Genomic DNA, 8,233 nt, shown 5'->3' with positions numbered 1-8,233 from the left:
TCATGGCTTTCGAAGCCATGCCTGACGGAGGTTTGAACGTTGCGTTTATTGAGGAAAAACTGACCCAAGAATGGCAGCGGAGACAGGAGGCGAAACGAGCCGAGTCGATGGAAGCTGTCAGGAAGCAAGAGGTGAAAACAGTCGTGCCGAAGGATAATAAACAGGAGCAGCAACAGAGGCTGAAGGCTTGTTTTGTTTGCGGAGATCGACGACATCTCCAGCGGGGTTGTCCAGTCAAGCAAAACTCCAGGGACGGAGGCTTGAAGCAGGGAAGTGTGAACCTTGTTTGTAAACAGAATTCTAAAGACTTGGAACAAATTAACTTTATTGTCGACAGCGGAGCAAGCCATATATTAATTAAAGACAGGAGTCTGTTTTACACGTCTACAGATGAGCAGGACTTTGTTTTACTTGCTGATGGATCACAGAAATCCGTAAAAGCATGTGGTCTGGTGAAATTTGACAAACTTGGCATAATGACAGACTGTTTGTTTGTTCCGGAATTGGCTCATAATATTTTATCAGTTAGCAAACTGGTAAGTTGTAATTATTCAATTTTGTTCCACAAAGACCAATGTTTTATAATGAGGGGAGATGAAGTGTGCATGCAGGGAAGCCTTAATGATTCACAGTTTGTAATAAAGAGCAGTCAAGCAGGGTGTGCTGTGTTAAACGCTGAGGCACAGGTACATCAGGGCTGCGTCCATGAATGGCATCAACGGCTGGGGCATGCAAACCTTGACACGATAAACAAAACCCCTTTGCACAGTGAAGACATGCGTTTAAAAGATTGTGGACAGTTAATGGATTGTGATTCTTGTAATCAAGCTAAAATGACTATTGCACCAATAAACCGGGAGGCTGAGAGAACCACAACAGCTCCCTACCAGCTAGTACATGTTGATTTAGCAGGGCCAATAAATGCTTCACGAGGAGGTGCGAAATTCTACATGGTACTGGTAGATGATTTTTCAAGATTTTGTCATGTTTTTCTGTTAAAGCATAAAAGTGAAGCTGAACAGAAGCTGAAACTGTTCATTAAGAGAATCGAAACTCAACAGTTGGTCACGGTAGGGGCTATACGCTCGGACCAAGGTGGGGAGTTTACGAGTAAAGCATTGAGTGACTTTCTGGAGAGTAAGGGAATAAACCAGAATTTCACTGCTCCACACAGCCCGTTTTCCAATGGAACTGCTGAGAGAAAAAATAGGGTGCTTGGGGAAGCAATGAGAGCCATGCTGCTGGATTGCAGTTTAGGGAATTCTTTCTGGGCAGAAGCAATTCTTTATGCAAATTACATTCACAACAGGGTGTTACACAGTGCTATTGGAATGTCTCCTTATGAGAAACTTACTGGCAGAAAGCCTAGAATACAACACATTCAAAAATTCGGGGCAGGGTGCTGGATCCACATTCCACACGGAAAAAGGAGGGGCAAGCTTGCGCCCAGAGCACAGCAAGGTTTTGTTTCGGGATTTCAGAATGCATATTACAGAGTTTGGTGTCCAGAAACACAGCAGTTAATTCTGAGCAGAAGCATTAAAGTCTCAGAAAAGCCTTGGGATCAAAGGGAGACAGTCCTTCTTACAGGAACAAATGACACACAAACACAATCACAGAAATTTAAGCCAGATGTTGACATTAAAGTGGAAGGTACACAAATACCTCTCAGAGATGCTTTGAATGAGCTCATTTCTGGAAAACGCAGATCAAAGAAACGAAAAGCTGAGGAAATGGAAGCTCCTGTGCAGGTTGTGCCAAGCACAAGCACAAATGGGGGGGCAGAGAGAGCCGAAGCTCTGGTTCCTTTAAGACGCTCCACGAGAGCGAATTTAGGCAAACCGCCTGACAGATTTACTGTGGGATTAATAACAAGTCCTGGAATAAATAAAGTTGTAGACATGGATCCTGAGACACTTTATTTGACATGTGTTGAACCAAAGTTTGAGTGAATAAAGTTTTGAACTGTACTGAGATGTAAGTTTGAACTGTACTGAACTGAAAATGCAATGTACTGAAATGTATTGCAAGAGGTATTGTAGAAATGTATGACTGTATGACTATGTATTATGGAGATGTATTTCCTGTGTATTTTGCAGTCTTAATGGAAAAAAGGGAAGCTGTTGGGCTGGTGACCAGTAGGCATTACTGTCTCTAGTAGTTTTCCATGAAGCCTGCAAGTGTGAAGACGTAACTGTGGTTAAGGGGGAGTTATGTCTATGCCCTGTCTGGGAACGGAGGGCCAGGGCCGTTGCTATGGTAGCCATCTGATAGCGACTGGGAAAGTTCTAACAGAGTCTGTGTGTTGTCCTCTTCTGAATTATGCCTCTGAGCTGAGAGGCTGTCTTTTGTGTTTATCTATGGAGAGAGATGTACCAGAAGGGGGGTGACTGAAGAATCTCTACATGTATTTACTCTTAAGCCTCTGGCCTTAATGTCTTTCAATAAAGACTCTTAACATGCTCTGAAGAAGTTTCTTGCTCAGCTTAACTCCAACGTAATGTATGCTGTTTCACACAACAACACACACAAGCCAACAGGTTTGTGTGTGTGTTTTTTAAAGTCCAATTTTCAATAATAGCTGTGGAAATTCACATTAAAATCTAAAGTTTAAATGGAGTTCAAGCCTCTTGTGGTCTCAGACAAGGGGAAATTGCTATCCTGAGAGACAGCAAAATGAGGCAGGGAAGCAGAAACCTAGTGAGGGGAGATTAGGGGGGCAGTTTCTGAGGACTCATACTGTAATTCTAAAAATGTCTACTCAGAATTGCCCCACTTTCTTCAATGGGGCTTACTCACAGGTAAGGGAGTTAGGATTGCCTAGAAAAAGAGTGCTTCCTTTCAGGGAAAACTAGAGTTAGGCATGGACTGTCTAAATTGTTAAAGTTTGTTTTTTTAAAAAAAGTTTGGTTTACATTCACAATGCAAGCCTAACCATGCCTACTCTAAAGTAAATCCCATTCAGTTCAATGGGACTTACTCCCAGGTAAGAAGGGTTAGGATTCTACTGAGCTCAATGGGACTTACTCCCAGGTAAGTAGGTTTTGGATAGGATTGCAGCATCACTTTGAGGTGAATGTGGGAAGAGGTGAAAGGACAGCAGAGAGGTAATGAAGAGAGAAAAGCTGGGGGGAACTCTTAAGACTCTGAAGCAGAGCTTGTGTGGCCCCTGTAGGCTCAGACAAGTGAAACTGCTATCTTGAAAGAAGGTGGGAGGATGTATCAGTAATCTAGTAAAGTGGATGGGGAAAAGACTTAGGAATCTGAAGTCACAGTGCAATCCTAATCATGACTACTCAGAAGTAAGTTCCACTGAGTTTAATGGGGCTTACTCTGGAAGTGAAAGTCAACATAAGATTGCAACCTTTAACATCTAAATTCAATTATCTCCTTTAAATACTCCTACTGGGCTCCTACTGGAAGGAAGGGCAAGATATAAATCTAATAAATAAATAATAAAATAAATAAATACTAGGTGATTTATTAATAAATATTAGAACATTTATAATGTCTGTTAAATGTTCAGTGTATCATCATGTGACTCTTCTTGTTGCTTGCTACAGAGTAGCACAGCTACTCTTCAGGACTGTATCACAAATAGATTCCAAAATGTTTGCTTTAAACTTGCTCCAAACCCCTGTGGCATGTAATGAACAATAGCTGCAGTCACAACTGCAATAATGAAATAACTTAATGGCTAGGTAACACATTGCTCAGAAATGATAGTTATCAATAAATAAGAGAAACTTTGGGTAATAGTTATCCCTTGTGTCTTAACAACATAATCCCAAGCAGGTTTACTCAAAAGTAACTTTCACTGTTCCATGGTGCTTACTCTCAAATAAATGTGCATAGGTTTGCAGCCTTAATTTTATTTAATGCCTTGTTTCCTTTATATCTCAACTTTCCTGCAAAGACCTCAGTGTGGCATACGTGGTCCTGCACCTCCCCAGTATATCCTCAGAATAACCCTAATCTTAGTTTAGGCTAAGAATAGCCCAAAGTCACCCAATGAGTTTCATGGCTCAATGAGGATTTGAACCCAGGTCTCCCAGGCCCTACCCTATCACTGCACCACACTGGCTTTTGCAGAACCTGCACACTATAGTACCTCTATAAATCACAATATAAATTACCTCACCATACTTTTCTTCCTTGCTTTCTTAAAACATATTGAAATCAATAATAATGTAAATTCTGTTGTGTGCTTTACATTTCCTCCTAAAGGTCAAGAGAGAGAAATATACTCAGTACTCTGAGTACACCAATAATTTGATGGCATAGGTCAGCAGTGACACATGGGGGGGAGGCAGAATGGCAGTGGCACTGAGATGGCAAGGCTGGGGGTACTTTGGTGGAAGGCAGCAGCAGCCTGCAGGTGTGTGCCCATGTGCTGCAGGATGGCAGTGAACTTGCAGGCACCTTGCCCCATCCCCATTCAGTGAGTGGCACTGCTGCCATCACCAGGACAGCGCTACTATTGCAGAGTCTGGGATCTACCCTGTGTTCTACTAGAACCCCAAGAGCCAACAACCAGCTGCAAAAGACATACATCTATTATGAAATAACATGGTGTCTCTGAGAAGTTGCTGAGTACAGGGTTATCAGAACTGAGATGAGCTGACAGTCTTTCCACACATAGATCTATTCCAAGTTTCCACAAGCACTCTTAATTTCAGTTGTCAAGTTTCCAGACAGGTGTGTGTCCTTTTGTGGCTATTGTTAAACAACTGGAAGCCAGAAGTTCTTGCCAACTGACTATGGATCTCCCAGGGATCTACCAATGGGTTACAATCTGCCTTCTGGCCACCCCTGCACTAAATCATTTGTATGGACACAGGCCTACCTTACAGGGTTGTTGTAGTGTGGTTCAAGGGAGAGTTTGCAAGAATGAAACTATAATGGCAGAGATAAGACTTCAAAACATTGCCAAAGAAGGCATTCTCAAAAAAGCAATGTCACCTTTCTACTGTGTACTCAGAAACTGAGAAGAAAACCATTGTGGATTTGCTCATCTCTGTGCAGCTCTCACCTTCTGCTTCACATGGTTTTATGGCAACACAAACCTGCCTTATAGGGTTGTAATACTCTAAATCAGGATGGTTAGACTTAAGCTTTTTGGTATTTTTATTATTATTATTATTACAAAAACCCAAGATTGCAAAATAATTTACCTTCAATTCCTATGTTTTGCCATTGTTTTGAATGTGCAAAACATGGCACAGTGGAAATGAATGAAACATTGATCCTTGAGCCATGTATTAGCCGCTCCCATTGTGCTATTACTAACAGACATAGAAAGGAATGATGGGGAAATAATGAAGCAACTGGAGGATAAAAAATGCTGTTTGTGAGGGTTCACTAAGCAATAGATCACAGAGAAATTAACGTGAGTTCATGTCAGGGCTTCTGGCTCTACTACAAAAACTACTTGCAGAATGATACACCGTATAAAAATGTGTATTAGGAAGGCACGCTTCTCACTGGCAATGATTATTTTATTATTCACAAGAGCACTGCAGAAAATACAGGAGATTTGCCAGCCCTGAGATTCTGCTACACCTGCTGTGATATGAGCTGTTCTTTGTGCTGAAGCCAATTAATAGGCTTGGATGACATGAGGTGTAACGGTGTTTTCACAAGTCACTCTTAGAAATGCCCTATAATATAAAACATCTGATCATCGTCTAGATGGGAGAAGAAGTATAACACAGCTAATTTTGCACTGAGTGTACATTCTAACCCATGCAAGTTTAACATACAAATTATAGATATGGCAAGTGAAAAAATGAATGTAACCTCTGCTGGTGAAGACAGCCTTAGTTTCATTTACATATTAACAGTTCTTCAGTCATGATAAACACTTTTGCACAATAAATATAACCATATAATAAGGCTTATGTGGACAGATCAGAATGACATTAAAACAAGGGTGGGGAACCTTTTTTAGTCTGAGGACTGCATTCCCCTTAGCCAATCCTCTAGGGACCACATGTCAGACATGGGCACGGCCAAAACAAATGAGTGTGCTCACCCACATACAAACCACCTCCATAAATGCATAAAGCACATATCACCCATATATGCATGCATACTTACATGCATAAACCCTTACCCACACATTCATACTCCGCCTCCCCCTCCCTACAGCAATTAGGCCTGAAAAAAGAATGTTAGTGTTTTGTTTTTTCAAGCCTAATTGCTGGAGGAGGTGATCTTCTTGGAGACTGCAGCTGAGGAGGGAGATTTAATCCTTCCCTTCACAGCTACACACTCTAGGAAGATCAGCCCTCCCACTGTAACAATTAGGCTTGGAAAATGCCTTCCATTGGAGCCACTTTCAAGCCTGGTTGCAGCATGGGGGCCACATTTTCTGTGTAGGGAGGTCACAGCATGAAGGGAGGTTAAGTCTATATAGGAAAGGAAAGGACTATTTCTCTTTCTCATTTGGAGATGTAAATAATTAGCAGGCTATTTCTTGGTGACATATACTTGATTGTCTGTGCACACTAGCAGAGATAATCTTGTACAAATGGGCCATGCAGAACAACAGATTCTGAAGTCTTGTAATAATAAACTCCATGGCATTCTTAAAAATTTCATAACGTTCCGGAAATACAATCCTACAAATCAGTTTTCTTAACAGCCTCTTGTGGTTTTTCCTTGACTCATCTCTTAAGTGTGCCTCTGCCTTCATTAAATTGTATATGTGTTTATCTGCAAATTTGTTAGTCTTTGCGGCACAAAACCTGTCTGGTTTCTTCTGTACTCCAAAATATTGTCACTGTATGTACATCTGCATTCATTGCCATCTTATGCTCAACATTGGGGCATTGGCAACATTTATTTATTTATTTATTTATTATTAGATTTATATCCCATCCTTCCTCCCACTATGTTCAAGCATGTTTCCTTCTAATTTGTCTCCTTTTATCCTTTATATGTTGCATTAGTGTAGATTTCACACTTGAATCAGAAGGTATCTTGTTGGATTCTTGTAGGTTGGTATAAAAAAATGTAGTCTCACATAATGCAATGAGAGAGAGAGAGAGAGAGAGAGAGAGAGGAAGCTAGTTTACACCCAGGTCTGGTCCGACCACTAGGCAGGGTGAAGCAACCCACTTCAGGCAGTAGATTTTGCACTGCAACTTGTAACTGACCTTCTTATATTTTACTGCCAATGGGTGCCATTTGCATTTTCAGCCATTTCTTGAACCATTTATGATTACAAGCAACTGAAATATGTGCAGTGCTAAAGGACTACTTATAAGCCATTAAGTACATACATTATTTATAATAGGATATTTTCAAAGTTAAGTTTCAAGTGGCTGAACACACTATTTATTTATTTAGAAAAATTATAGACCGCTTACTCAGAAAACTCTGTAAGCAATATACATAATAAAATTATCAATAAAACAGATAAAATCAGCAAAAACTATTATACATAAAATAATTATTGAAAAAACAGATAAAATCACTAGCAGTTTGTAAAACTATTAGCATTCATGATTTTAGAAATAAAAAATGATCATTTTTTTCTGTCATTACCATGTCTAAAATGGTGATAAATTTTAGCAATGTTTTTGGGAAATGCTATCTAGATTTTAAAATCTTAAAGCATACAGTTAAGAAAGGAAACAGTTTTCATCATAGGAACATAAGTTATTTTTGTAACTAATCTTGCAATACAAGTTCATTCACAATTTGAAAGCTGCCTGATCTTGTAAAGTTCCTTTGCATTTGATACATATTGGTTCCAGTTAGTCTCTTGATTGAATACTTTATGGTTTTTGTTTACTGCTGTTTACAACATGCAAATTATTTTACTATCTTCGGCATCTCCCTCTCTGCAACATAGACCAATAGGTCAGCATTTTCCCCATTTCATATATGAAGAACTGAGGTCAAGATATAGCTGTTTGTCCAAGGCTACCCAATAAGTCAAAAGCAAAGGTGGGGTTTAAACCAGACTGTGCTACATCAAAGCAAATGTCTATCCATGGGGCCAGACTAGCTCTTTCACTTTTCCCAAATGCAAGTATTTGTTTAATTTTCCTGCAAATGCTTTCAGATTTATCAACGTGCATCCATTTAGGACTATTTCACATATGACACTTTCATGGAGAAAATTAGCACAGCAGGAACATAAAACATAAGAAACTGCCTTATAATGAGACTCACTGATCCATCTAGCTCAGTATTGTCAACACTAACTGGCAGCAGCTCTCAA

This window comes from Rhineura floridana, chromosome 5, assembly GCF_030035675.1.
Source record: "Rhineura floridana isolate rRhiFlo1 chromosome 5, rRhiFlo1.hap2, whole genome shotgun sequence".
NCBI classification, from domain to species: Eukaryota; Metazoa; Chordata; class Lepidosauria; order Squamata; family Rhineuridae; genus Rhineura; species Rhineura floridana.
This window is presented reverse-complemented; position numbering follows the sequence as displayed.